Source organism: Engystomops pustulosus, chromosome 3, assembly GCF_040894005.1.
Source record: "Engystomops pustulosus chromosome 3, aEngPut4.maternal, whole genome shotgun sequence".
Lineage (NCBI taxonomy): Eukaryota > Metazoa > Chordata > Amphibia > Anura > Leptodactylidae > Engystomops > Engystomops pustulosus.
The window spans coordinates 177,458,270-177,472,905 of NC_092413.1; the positions used below are offsets into that span (position 1 = coordinate 177,458,270).

The 14,636-nt window shown below is 36.4% G+C and overlaps 1 long non-coding RNA gene across 1 annotated transcript in view; it reads right to left on the minus strand.

Moving 5' to 3' along the window:
* The window catches only part of LOC140120633 (uncharacterized), a 131,870-nt gene extending 117,662 nt beyond the window's left edge, over window positions 1-14,208 (minus strand). Inside the window, exon 1 of the long non-coding RNA XR_011853922.1 lies at window positions 13,987-14,208. This is a non-coding gene — a long non-coding RNA (uncharacterized lncRNA). The remainder of the gene's footprint in view (window positions 1-13,986) is intronic.
* Between the last annotated feature and the right edge of the window lie 428 nt (window positions 14,209-14,636).

Genomic DNA, 14,636 nt, shown 5'->3' on the forward strand with positions numbered 1-14,636 from the left:
GATAAAGTCATAAAATTTTTGCTCAAATATTCACTTAGTGCAAAACTAAGATAAAAGGTTCCCAAGAACAGGCAGTCCCCGGGTTACATACAAGATAGGGTCTGTAGGTTTGTTCTTAAGTTGAATTTGTATGTAAGTCGGAACTGTATACTTTATCATTGTAATCCCAGCCAGAACTTTTTTGGTCTCTGTGACAATTGGATTTTAAAAATGTTGGGTTGTCATAAGAATCAGGATTAATAATAAATCTTCATTACAGACACCTGTGATAACTGTTACAGCTGATCATTGTAGCCTAGGAATAAAGTACAATAAATTACCAATATCCAGAGGTCCGTTTGTAACTAGGGGTCGTCTGTAAGTCGAGTGTTCTTAATTAGGGGACCGCCTGTATTTGCATTCAACTTGAACATTAAAAAGGAATTTATTTTTAATTTGCTATAGTGATTTTGACACATTAAAATTAACACAACCCATAAAATCCATGAAATAAAAGAAAAAAAATTGAAAAAGCCGGAAGTGGAAACAAATTCTTTAAACTGTTGATGGCTGTAAATGTTTTTTTGATCTTAGGAAACCTTTGAGCACTCTACTGCTCACAATATGAAGACGTCAAAAGCAAAGACCTCTGGGAAGATCATAGGATCACACAGCACCAGTAGGGGCGATTTTCACTGTGTTGCTATGTGGCACATAAAAGATCTGGTGAAAATCTGTAATGATTGCTGATAGCATTAAACTATTCAAAATAAGTTTCTAATGCGCGATGGACTTATCTCTCAGGAATTTTTTTTTTTTTTTAGAAATTGAGATTTTTTTTTAATGTTATCACCCTCTGCATGCTTGTCCAATGCTGCCTGTCTATTTCAGATAGGATGTTGAGACAGCGCCTCCCTTGAAATTGAACAGAGGCCTGAATAAAGAGAGAAGTACTTTGTAGTCTACATAGTCCATCTTTAATTCAGCAATGCATCTATACTCCCGGGAGCTCTGCCTTTGATCTCTTTGATTTTTACACCAGATCTGTTATGGCCTAAAATTCCTAGGTTTTCCATAGAAACATCTCCATTCCTTAGGGATATTGATGTTTTCTTCTTCCTAGGGGTTATGATATGGTAAATCAGATTCAGAAAGACTTGGACAATACCGGCATTCATTCCCAGTTTTTTGTTTTTTTTTTGTAACCTTCTTTTTCGCCAATGAATCAAAATATTGTTTATTCTGCTGCTCCTTACGCCAGTCACTTCAGCTGCCAGTGTTGAAACTTTGTAGCAGCAGCAGGTTGCGTTGCCATGACAACATACTGTATAGCCGCAACCTCTAAGACAATGTATCCAGGGAGGATGGAGAAGGGAGTTTTTACTTCCGATGGAGCGAGCATTCTCCTCAGGATAGTCATCTTGTCACTAGAACAATGTATATCTTTGCCTGCCAATTTTTCTTTACCCTTATTTTCCTTTGATCTATAAAAAATCAAAAGACTGGACGAGAAAGGACTTTTTTTTTTTTTTGCAAATAACAGGCCTTTATGTTTTGTCAAATTAACTGAATACTCTCAAAACTGATACAGTCTGATAATTAATGACCTCAAGTCTGTTCTTATGACAAATGTTTTGTTCCCAAACTTCTGGGATTTGAATTTCAAATTAATACAACAGATTGTTTGACCATGAAAAAAATTGAGAAAAAAAATCCAGCTGTATTTTTTATAAATAAATGCCCAATGTGCTGGTGTAAAATTTAATTAGCGGGTTGCTGCCTGTCTAATTTGTGTCTTGTGTATTTTTGTTTTGTTATTGTAATTAGTTTATCCTATAGAATAATTATAGGCATTTATAAGCCAGCAGTAAAACCCTTCATTATGGGTTTAGTTTATAAGTTTTTTTTTGTTACATTAAACACAGGTCCAGGCCGGAGGGAAGTCTCCAATCAGCAAAGTAATAATTAAGAAATTTAGTAAAGTTTCCAATTTATTCATGAATTTTAAGGATGTATTACAGCAAACTCTGTCCTGGAAATTTGTGCTCTGAAAATACTCGTAAAACGAGGTTTCGGACCCCATAGTGTTCTATCACTTAGTAGTGTTTGGTTACAACCATCCTATAAATTATTGCAGTGTGATACAATTGAGGAATGTATTAATAATGCATAGAGTTGTGTAACGTGTCCAGGACTTCCCAGGGGGTGTAGAAACAATATGGCAATGAAAGAAAAGTTATTGCCACTTTTACAAATGTTATCTATAAAGATTTGATATAATCTATGTACAAATAATTTAAGTTGTTGAAGTGTAATCCATTAACATGATGCAGTCTTTGGATTACGTTTAACAGAATTTTTAGAAGATTTATGCTGTGTGTTCAACAATCAGAAACCTGGTTTAAAGTTGGGACAAAAATACCAAATTTTCACCAATCAAATATATGAACATCCTGAATTTTATCCGAGGAACTTCTTGAGGTCCATGAACCCCAGACATATTTCTGTTAGTATTACACAGTCTATAATAGTTTCTATAGTTCAGTGCTTCACCCCTTCCAACCATCTTTTCTAATTCCATCTCTCACCTTTTTTTATTAAAAAATATAAAATTGAAGTCATTGCTTTACAAGAATACAGGCGGTCCCCTACTTAAGGACACCCGACTTACAGACAACCCATAGTTACAGACAGACACCCTCTGACCTCTGGTGAAGCTTTCTGGATGCTTTACTATAGTCCCAGACTGCACTGATCAGCTGTACGGTGTCAGTTATGATACTTTATTGATATTCCTTGGTAATTACAGCAAAAAATGTTTAAACTCCAATTGTCACTGGGGCCAAAATTTTTTTTGTCTGGATCTATAATTATAAAATATACAGTTTCGACTTACATACAAATTCAACTTAACCCCTAGGCGCACCAGGACGTTATAGTACGTCCCCGCGGCTAGATGCTTAGCGCACGGGGACGTTCTATAACGTCCTGCTTCTGGCACCGGCTCACGAACGGAGCCGGTACCAGAAGCAGCGGCTGTCAGCTGTCTAGTACAGCTGACAGCCTGCGCTAACACCCGCGATCGGAGCCGGCTCCGATCGCGGGTGTTAACCCCTTACACGCCGCGGTCAAACATGACCGCGGCGTGTAAGGGTGTTTGCGCTGTGGATCGGATCCCCCGCGCCGCTTACCGGGGGATCCGATCCTCTTCTGGGCAGCTCCGAGGACTGGCATGTGCCCCGGAGCTGCCCGGTCTCCATGGCAGCCAGACCCCTTCCGGGTCTGGCTGTAAACTGTCTGAGCATGCGCAAGCTTGCTCAGACAGTTTACACTGCTCTACAATAAAATGGTATTGTAGAGCAGTGTATTGAACTTAAACCAGTGATCAGAGCATCACTGGTTCAAGTTCAAGTATGTATAAGTAAAAATATGCAAAAACACTTAACACTACACATTATAATAAATAAAAAATAAATACATAAAATATAAGCCCCTAAAATGTCACTTTCCCATAAAAACACTTAATAAAGTATAAAAAACATAAAAACACAAAAAACCCCGCATATTTGGTATTGCCGCGTCCGTAACAATCTGTATAATAAAACAGAATCGTTACTGGACCCGCACGGTACACGCCGTAGAAAAAAAAACGCAAAAACCTTCCAAAAAAAGATAATTTTTAATTAATACCCTATAAAAAAAATGCTCTAAAAAGTAATTTAAAAAATGTTATGCACTCCAAAATAAGCCCACTAAAAAGAACAACTCTTCTCGCAAAAAATAAGCCCCTAACTAGATTTGTCAGCCGAAAAATAAAAAAGTTATGCATATGAAAAGATGATGATGCTAAAATGAACAAGATTTTCTCCAAATTGGTTTTTATTCAGTACAATTGAATAAAATACACAAAACCCCCACATATTTGGTATCCCTGCGTCCGTAACAATCTGCATAATAAAACAGAATCGTTATTAGATCCGCAAAGTTAACCCCGTAAAAAACAAAACAAAAAAAAGCTCCAGAAAAAAGATCATTTTCAATTAATACCCTATAAAAATGCTCTAAAAAGGGATTTAAAAAATGTTATGCACTATAAAATAAGACCACTAAAAAGAACAATCCTTCTCGCAAAAAATAAGCCCTTAAACAGATTTGAGAGGCGAAAAATAAAAAAGTTATGCATATGAAAGACGGTGATGCTAAAAGTAACAACATTTTTGCCAAATTACTTTTTATGCACTAAAAATGGGAAAAAAATAAAAAAATCTATATAAATGAGGTCTTTTTGTAATCGTGGCGACCCATAGAATAAAAATAATATACTATTTTTATGGTATGGTAAACAGCCAAAGAAAAAACCCCATAAAAATCTTCCTGAAAAGTGATGATTTTCATTTCCTCCACCAACAAAGAGTTAATAAAATCTCACCAATTAGCCTATAGATTCCCCCAAATTACGTACCAGAAAAGTGCATCTCATGTGGCAAAAGAAATAAGCCCCTATAGGTCCACATTAAAAAAAGGAAAAAATTATAGCCTGTACAATGTGACATAGCAAATCTGATCTGGATGGCGCCGCCTTCCCTTCTATGCCCGGCCGTGCGCCCATACAGCAGGTTACCACCACATATGGGGTATCAGTGTACTCGGGAGAAATTGTGTAACAAACTTTGTGGAGCCTTTATTCATTTAATCCATTGTAAATGTTTAATTTTCCACCCAAAATGAGTGTATTGTGAAAAAATATTACAATTTGCAGACTGCACCTCCATTTTGTTTTAACCCCTATAAAACACGTAAAGCGTTAACAAACTTCTTAAAAGTGGTTTTTCATGCGTTGAGGTGTGTAGTTTCCACAATGGGGTATTTTACGAGTCCCACTATTATTTAGGCCTCTCAGTGTCAATTAGAAGTTGAGCAGGTCCATCTAAATATAGGTTTTGGTGATTTTACAAAAAATTTGAGAAATGATACCTAAATTCTGAGCCTCATAACATTCTAGTAAAATATGTGGAATCTTAAAAAACCATGCCAACATAAAGCAGACATTTGGGAAATGTAAGTTATTAATTTATTTGGGAGCTATGACTATCTGCATCAAAAGTAGAGAATTTAGAACGTTGAAAATAAAGAATTTTTCCAAATTTTTGCCAAATTTAGTTTTTTTTCATAACTAAACACAAAAGATATCATCCAAATTTTTAAACTAATTTGAAGTACAATGTGTCACGAGAAAACAATCTCAAAATCCCCTGGATATCTCATAGCGTTCCAAAACTATAACCACTTATAGTGACACAGGTCAGATTTGAAGAATGGGGCCGCGTCCTTAAGGCCAAAATAGGCTGTGTCCCCTAGGGGTTAAGAATAAACCTCCGGACCCTATCTTGTACGTAACCCGGGGACTGCCTGTACTACATTGGGCCACATTTACTAAGTTTTCTGGCATAGACTGCACACAAATACAGGTGTAAACTGCTTGCACAAGTATTTATGAAGTGTTTCCGCTAGTATTGTGTTGCAGCTGTACTATACACGGCCGACACAATACTGTGCACAGAAAGGGGCGTTGCAATGCATATTTGCACCATGCAGGACATTTCTGTCGGAAGTCCAACATAATTGTGTTGCGCACCCTCAAACTGACTGCACTAGAAAAAACAGGCACACTAAGTTCACCCACATTGGTGCCCGCAGAGTGTGCGCCAGATTCATGAAGAATGCGCTCATATCTTGATGAATCAGCCGCATTCTGCACTATAGTATGTCAACCTCCATACCAGCGCCCTCTCTCACCTTCACTTAAGATCAAGTATAAGAGTTGGGCCTAGCAGTGGAAAGACAGTAGTAATGGATCACCCCAGCCGGATCACTGCCTTCCTAGGCCCACTGATTTTAATTCATAATATAGTATCCATTGTAGTAGCTAATAAGAACATTTGATGACCCAATATTTTGTATGTGTGTTATGTTTTGCTCTTTTGATATGTAGGGATTATACTTACTTTACTGTGCACTTCATCTAGTATATTTCTTAATTATAATATGGTGCATTTACCTTATTTTATGGTCGGTAGGGACACTTACGACAAATATCAAAGGAAAGCTATGGAAACTGTGATTATTGTTGCTACAGGTGGTTCCATCTAATACTACGGTTAAGGCTAAGTTCACACTAACGTCAGAACTTCCGTATTAAAAAAGAAACAATAGATGATAAATAAACTAAAATAAACTGAACATAACTGAAGACACATCAGTTACTGTCCATTTCTAACATATGTTACGCTAAATCTTTCATCTACAGGCAGTCCCCGGGTTACGTACAAGATAGGTTCCGTAGGTTTGTTCTTAAGTTGAATTTGTATGTAAGTCGGAACTGTATATTTTATTATTGTAACCACAGCCAAAATTTTTTTGGTCACTGTGAAAGTTGGATTTTAAAAATGTTGGATTGTCATAAGAACCAGGATTAACAATAAAGCTTCATTGTAAACCATTGATAACTGTTACAGCTGATAATTTTAGCCTAAGGCTAAAGTACAGTAGGTCCAAAGGTCCGTTTGTAACTAGGGGTCGTCTGTAAGTCGGGTGTTCTTAAGTAGGGGACCGCCTGTATATATAATGTCTATATATTGTTTCTTCTATCTATCTCTTCTAGCTATCTATTCTATCTATCGATCTGACAAGAGCTATCACTCCATATGCTAACACTCCTAGATGTTCCTGCCACACACAACCTACACTGACAACACACACTAAAATGACAATAAAATCTGTCTTTCTCACATTTATTTATAATCTTCTATCATCTATTTATCTATCTATGCATCTACATGTATAGATTATCTATGTATCTATCAATCATTTATCTATATACAGGCAGTCCCCTACTTAAGAACACCCGACTTACATACGACCCCTAGTTACAAACAGACCTCTGGATGTTGGTAATTTACTGTACTTTAGCCATAGACTACAATAAAAAGCTATAACAGTTATCACTGGTGTCTGTAATTAAGATTTATTGTTAATCCTGGTTCTTATGACAATCCAAGATTTTTAAAATCCCATTGTCACAGAGGCCAAAAAAATTTTGACTGGGGTTATGATTATAAAGTGTACAGTTTCGACTTACATACAAATTCAACTTAAGAACAAACCTACAGACGTAACCCTGGGACTGCATGTATATGTATATATTAACTCTTTCTACCTCTATATATCTCTCCATCTATCTAAAAAAAATTATCTAATAACTGATAGATAAAAACGGATGCTCTTTCTAACTATTTGTCAGCCATTGACTTCAATGTACAAATAGTAACATCCGTTATGTATGCATTCTTTTCAGACAGAGAAAATTACTGCAGCCACATCAATAATGGATTCTTATGTAACTGAACATAACGGATGACATAAAATGAACATTGATGTCAATAGGATTTTTACCTGATTACTCTATCTAACAGAGAAAAGGCTAATTTAGCACTACCATTCCTAACCTCTGTTTAGAAAAGTAAAGAATGAAGGTTTAACGGAGCTTTAATGTATAAAGTAAATCTTATGTCATCTGTTATGTTCCGTTATTCATGCGTTTTTTGGATAGAAAAAATGACGGATACCTGCCAGACTGACCATAACGGATGACATAAAATTTACATCCATGTTAATGGGATTTTTTATTGATGTGTTTACGCTCACTTAAACCCCTGTCCTTGATTTTTTTTAAACGGAGTTAAGGAACGGTGGTACCCCTGAGCCTCACATGGGTTTTACTTAAAAAATATTTGAATTTTTTTTTAAAAAAATGGGTTTTTATGGTTTATAATCTGTTTTATGTGCATGTACAGGTGGCTGTTATATTTATGATAAATAATAAATAATTCAGTATAAAAAAAAACTACAAATATGCGGATTTACACAGATAAGGAGATAGATAGATAGATAGATAGATAGATAGATAGATAGATAGATAGATATGAGATAGATAGATATGAGATAGATAGATAGATAGATAGATAGATAGATAGATATGATATAGATAGATAGATGATAGATAGATAGATAGATAGATAGATAGATAGATAGATAGATAGATAGATAGATGACAAGTCCCAATGAACTAGGCAAATCATAGGCAAATGCAAAACTAGATCCTCACTTCACACCTTCCTTTTTAGGGGAGTGTAATGGAAACTAAGAACGGAAGGTGAATGAAAATTCCCTTTCCGTTCCCCTTTGACATCAATGTACAGAAGGTTGTTTTCCATTACAAATCTGTTATAATGGCGGAAAAAGGGACGCTGACGGCTGTGCTATTTTTTTCCATACTTTCAGAACGGAAGAAGGAATTGAACCTATTGATGATGAAGATTACAATGGATAGATATTACACAAATCTTTATTCTATATTGTGTCATGGTTATTTTCTCCTCTGAAGTTTGGAGTACTGCTTTTATATTGGGAGATATACATAGACAGATCACTACACATATTGATACTGTAGAGAGATAGATAAGAAGGCTTGAAAAGGGTGATTACACCAAAATGTTGCCACAGTCTCAATAAAGTTCACCTCACTTTAAGTTTTGGAACATTTACATTTGCCTGCGTTTACATTTTTACATTTTTCCCATTTAGATAGATATATGATAGAGATTTATGAGAAGTGTCTGGGAGCGGAACTGTTCTAGTTTCCCATGGCAACCAATCAGATACCAGCTTTCATTTTCCAACAAGTGCTTATGGAATTAAAGCTGAGCTCTGATTGGTTTCCATGGGCAACTAGAGTAATTCTTATAAATATCCACCTATTAAAAGATTGTATATGAAATGATAAATAGATATACATCATAGAAAGATTTATGGATGGATAACTATATATATATATATATATATATATATATATATTTGTATAACATATACATATAAGGCAACGATCTATGACATAGTAATGGTGGGAGACACTCATTCCAGGGGGATATATTATATAGAACATAACTACTTCTAATTCTTAATAATGCACTCATCATATATCTCTTCAGTGTAGCCGGCAGGGGTACGTTGCCTGTGCCTGGGGCTGGTCTCTATTGGGAAGAATAAATGGCAATCCCAGCCCAGCAGTCCCCAAAATCAGTTCTGCTTGTTCCTATAAGACGAGGCCTTGGCTGATTGCATGGAGCTGTACCTGAGCTGTGAATACGCATTGATTGTAATAATTAGATCCCTACATGTAAAATGTCTTATTCTGCATCTCCGGCCCGGGCCTAATGTCTACCTTGTGTTGTGTCTATTATGTGTCAGCAAACACTTTCCTCGCAGTTGGCCAACTTGTCTGTGTGTAAATCCTATAAGAACACATGATAGTTTATGTGGACTTTGCAGTAAGTGGCTCCAGGGCAGAGAAAACATCATCATAACCCTCCATAATCACACACGCATCCGGATAAGCCAATGTTATTTCTACAGCCACCATGACACATTGCTGCTGAATGTACAATTGTGTACGGCGGCGGCGGCCAGTGTCTGTGTGTATGTGGGCTAATGTGCCAAGTGTGAGTGTAGCAGACGCTTCCCCACCCCCACTGCACTCACACACTGCTCCATTCATTTTTAGAGTGCCCCTGACACACTGAGATGTGTCCCCTGGATCTTACATCATGGGTTCTGCGCTTTTAAAGAAAGGAAATGTGCTCCCCGTGTTGATCATTTTCAAACATCCTTCCAAGCAGGGGGCGGTGAGGAGTGCAGAGATGTAGTATTAGGAAAGCCAAGCCCGGTCTGCCTGTACAACCCAAGCAACGGCTTATACCAACACATCAGTCTAGGCTAATGGATCACAAAATAAAGAACAAGGCATTGTCATGATGGCATAGCTTAGTAATACAGAGGTGCACAGATAGATAGATGATAGATAGACGGGTGGATAGATAGATAGATAGATAGATAGATAGATAGATAGATAGATAGATAGATAGATAAATGTGATCAGGATAAGGAACGCTCCCTATCATTTGTATTTTGTCATTCTATATAAACCTGCAGCAATATCTATGAGCCACAAGCATACAACATTCTAGATAGATAGATAGATAGGTTCAGGGAAGAGGCAGCACTCCTTGTAGTGGTGAAAAGGGTGAAGCTTTATTCCATAAAAAGCGACATTTCGGTGTACTGTTATCTTCTACTTTTTAGATAGATAGATAGATAGATAGATGGATAGATAGATGATAGATAGTACATATAGATATCATGTCATACTACAAACATCTGGAATATCTGGAGGCACAATGACATAATGCACACTAGATAATAATAATAATAATATTTAAAAATCTTTATTTATAAAACGCCATCAAATTCTGTAGCGCTTTTCTAGATAAATGGATGGATTAATAGAAAGTTAGATTATGCAGTTAGAAAAGAAATATTCTCTATTTTTTTTGTATGTTTCATTCTATATAAACCTTCAGCAATATCTCTGAGCCACAGTTACACAACATTTTAGATAGACAGATATCAAGATATCAGATAGATTGATAGATAATATTGATATGAGGTATGCAGATAGATACATTTATAATAGATAGATTATAGATAGATAAGTCCAATAAAGAAGGCAGCATTCCCAATAAAGTGAAAAAAGTGAGGAGTTTATTTCACCTCATGTGCTAGATAGATAGATAGATAGATAGATAGATAGATAGATGGATGGATGGATGGATAGATAGATAGATAGATATGGGATAGATAGATAGATAGATAGATAGATAGATATGAGATAGATAGATAGATAGATAGATAGATAGATAGATAGATATGGGTTAGATAGATAGATAGATAGATAGATAGATAGATATGGGATAGATAGATAGATAGATAGATAGATAGATAGATAGATATGGGATAGATAGATAGATAGATAGATAGATAGATATGGGATAGATAGATAGATAGATAGATAGATAGATAGATAGAATGATTAGAGATATATGGATAGAATAGCTAGAAAGATATGAGCTAATTAGATCATTAGATATATAGATAGATAGGTAGATAGATAGAAACCTTACATTTCTGTAAGTATATTTTCTATGAACAAACAGGTTAACACAAAGGTACAGTATCTATTATAGTTTGAGGCCTCAATCCCTCCATATCCAGATCGTTTTGTTACTCCCCAGTGTTCCTCAGTATGGGCAGTAGTCGCCTCTTAGGCCTTATACTTCAAAGGCACAAATATGGAGCATAAATTGGCCAGAAATCTGCATGTCTGCCTCCGCTTCCAGCTCAGTATCCTGCAGTATTGTGCCAGCAGTTTTCATCATGTTGTTTCAGTGTTTTTACTTTAATTTTCCTTTATTTGTCCCAAATTGCAGATGCACATAACAATTTGCAATATGGATTTATTGCACATCTATAATATGCATCAAAATTATAGGTCTGTTTTACAGATTTCATTAACTTTTTGGGCAATTATGACATCCAATGGAGCATGTTACATATTGGGCCATGTCTTCTCTGTATGGGCACGTGACTTTTTGGACACATGTTATTGACTAAATTGGTTCCCTATTTCAGAACTCAGTGCACAGAAATGTCAACTATTCGTGGGCTCTTGGGTTTAATATTATTTCAGAAAATATTTTCTATAAATAATTGTATTAGTTTTGTCATTTGCATTATTCCCATATTGAATATAACAACCAAAAATAAACACCTATGTGCAGAACATAATAAAATCTATATCTATCTATTCTGGGGACTTCTATGGAAACCAATCTCTGATCATCTCTTCATATCAATTGTTACATTCTGTCTGTAAACCCTCTGTGCTTACCATATAGTGATATAGTATATACGTCACCAGCAACACAAGATCACATACAAACCTTGTACATAAGGAGGAGCTGATGTTTCAGAACTCTACTCAGTATAGTTTGTAGTAAATGGAGATAGTGGTTTAATATAAGCAGAAAGATGAGTTGTTATAAGCTTGTATACAGGTTTGATTGTTATTAATATTTATATATATCAATATTTTGTAGCTTTGTTATTGCTTTGCCTGAAAATCTTCTTTTCTGAATTGTACTCAGGGGGATGTGATATCATTTGAAGCTGTCTGTTGGGTAGAAGCTTTTTCTACTAAATGAATACTAATACTGCTGTGATAGATAGAACATAGATGATAGATAGAAGATAAATGATTGATTGATTGATTGATTGATTGATTGATAGAAATATATGACACATATGATAAAGAAGACATAAATGGGGTCATTTATCTGATTTCCCCCTTCTCTGAGGACTTTTTTCCACCTTTTGTGAGTCTATTTTTTGCACCTGACTTGACTTTTTTTTACTTCTTGTTAGGCGCAAATTCTGGCAAACTGCTGAAAGAAAGCACAAAAAATTGTGCAAATTTTCCAATGCGCTCAAAAAATCACTAAAATACACCCAAAAAAGGTTCATGACACTAAGACAAATGACTCCAAAAGAGAACTGAATAACTATTAGAAAGATTGTGCACAGACAGATATTATATACCATAGATAGATAGATAGATAGATAGATAGATAGATAGATAGATAGATAGATATAGATAGATAGACAGATTGATAGACAGACAGACAGACAAACAGACAGATACATAGATAAACAGATAGATAGATAGATAGATAGATAGATAGATAGATAGATAGATAGATTGATAGACAGACAGACAGACAGACATATACATAGATAAACAGATAGATAGATAGATAGATAGATAGATAGATAGATAGATAGATAGATAGATAGATAGATAGACAGACAGACAGACAGACAGACAGATAGATAGATAGATAGATAGATAGATAGATAGATAGATAGATAGATAGACAGATAGGATCTCTATGTTTGTCCAGCACAGACCTACTAGAAAATATAACTAAAAAGAGATTATGTGAAATTATTTAAACAAAGGGATATAAAATCCCCAGAAATCTATCACCACGGGCTGAGGCATCTGCACTACTAATAATGGGACTCTTTCCTGGCAGGATTGGATGCAGGAGCACAGTGTGCAGTGTGAGGGGCTGCTCTGGTAGCCCATTCCAGGAGGAGCTGCCCCCAGACGGTAATTTAGATGCTGGTGTGGGTTGTGTGTGGCAGGAACATCTATCTGGTGAATAGGGGTGTCACACGGTAGCATGCACTCTTGTCAGGGCCGATTGTGTTTTAGGCAAACATTTGAGCAAACATAAAGGCAAAGGTCAAGTGCTGTTCACTTGCAATGTGTGTTCATTTACCTAGCCAGCCAATAGGGCGACCAGGGCATTTTATGCTTCAATTACACTGCAAGTCACTGAGGTCTCTGCAGTCATCAGGTGCTGGGCTCTAAATAAGCTCCATCTATCCAGGTAGACTGTGCTCTGCATATACAGCATTACATGGGGGAAGGGGGGTGCCAGGCACAGGGCATGGGGCTACCCAGAGAGGCAACAGGGTGCAGGGGGCTCTGCCTGGACATTGGGTGTCATGTCAGCAACAAGTAAATGCTTTCACAAATATAGTCCGGATTGTAAAGATGTGTGGAACATCCCTCTTCCTTGAATTTCAAATATTTTATTCCATATATTCTCGATGTAAATTTATATGTGTATAGTAGGTGTCCATACTATTATTGGTGTTCCATAGACCTATTATAATAATTTATATAATTCTCCAAATATATATATATATATATATATATATATATATATATATATATATATATATTCTTACTATATCATAATTAAATAAATGTATTATTAAATAAAACTTTTTTTCGTTTTAAGTAAATATTATACTTAATCAAATTAAACATTAACTATCCATTCTATTCCTCTTTCTGTCATATTTTTCTACCTGCCTATCTTTCTGCTTGTCATACATCTCCAGATACATGTATATATAGTATATACCCCTCCTGCACCACCAGCAGTGCTGACATCACAGTGTATGAAATAATCTCTTACTTACCAGTAAGATCTGCAGCCCTGAGCAGCAGGCACCAGTCTTCCTCTGGCTTGTTCTGTGTAGTGCTGGTGCAGGGGAGGTTTAGCTGTGCCCACACTTATTGGTGTTGGTGGCACCTGGGCACTAGTAGTAGTGTATGGGAGTGCTGTGTAGGGCTGTATCCCCCCATCCCCAGTGAAGTTTGTATAGAGGAGACAATCTCCTGGCTTGTACTTTGTGAGGACTTTTCTAGTTATTCATCTGCTTGGTCGCCTAAAGCCGCACAAAGGAGTATCAGCTGCGTTATGAAAAATGGCCCCGGCCCAGAGAATGTCACAGTGGTCGCCTTATTATTTTACCCTTCTTAAAAAAAAAATCTCCGGGAAAGTTCTGCTTTTGATGAATTCAATAAAAGAGGAGTCTAGAGCGGAAGAGATTTCCAGCTAAAACCCTGCAGCATGGGGCAGAGCCAGATGGCCGGACAGCCAGCAACAAGCCACATATTACACATTACTAGCCCAGTACAAGATCTACAGCCACATCCATTATCTGACACGCTTCTGTCTACCAGGGGCTCACTACCCGAATATCACACCAGAAAAGGTGGAATATGCACAGATCCATCTAGGAATAAGATACCAAACATCAGCAGAAAATAAGAAGTGTAACAGTGG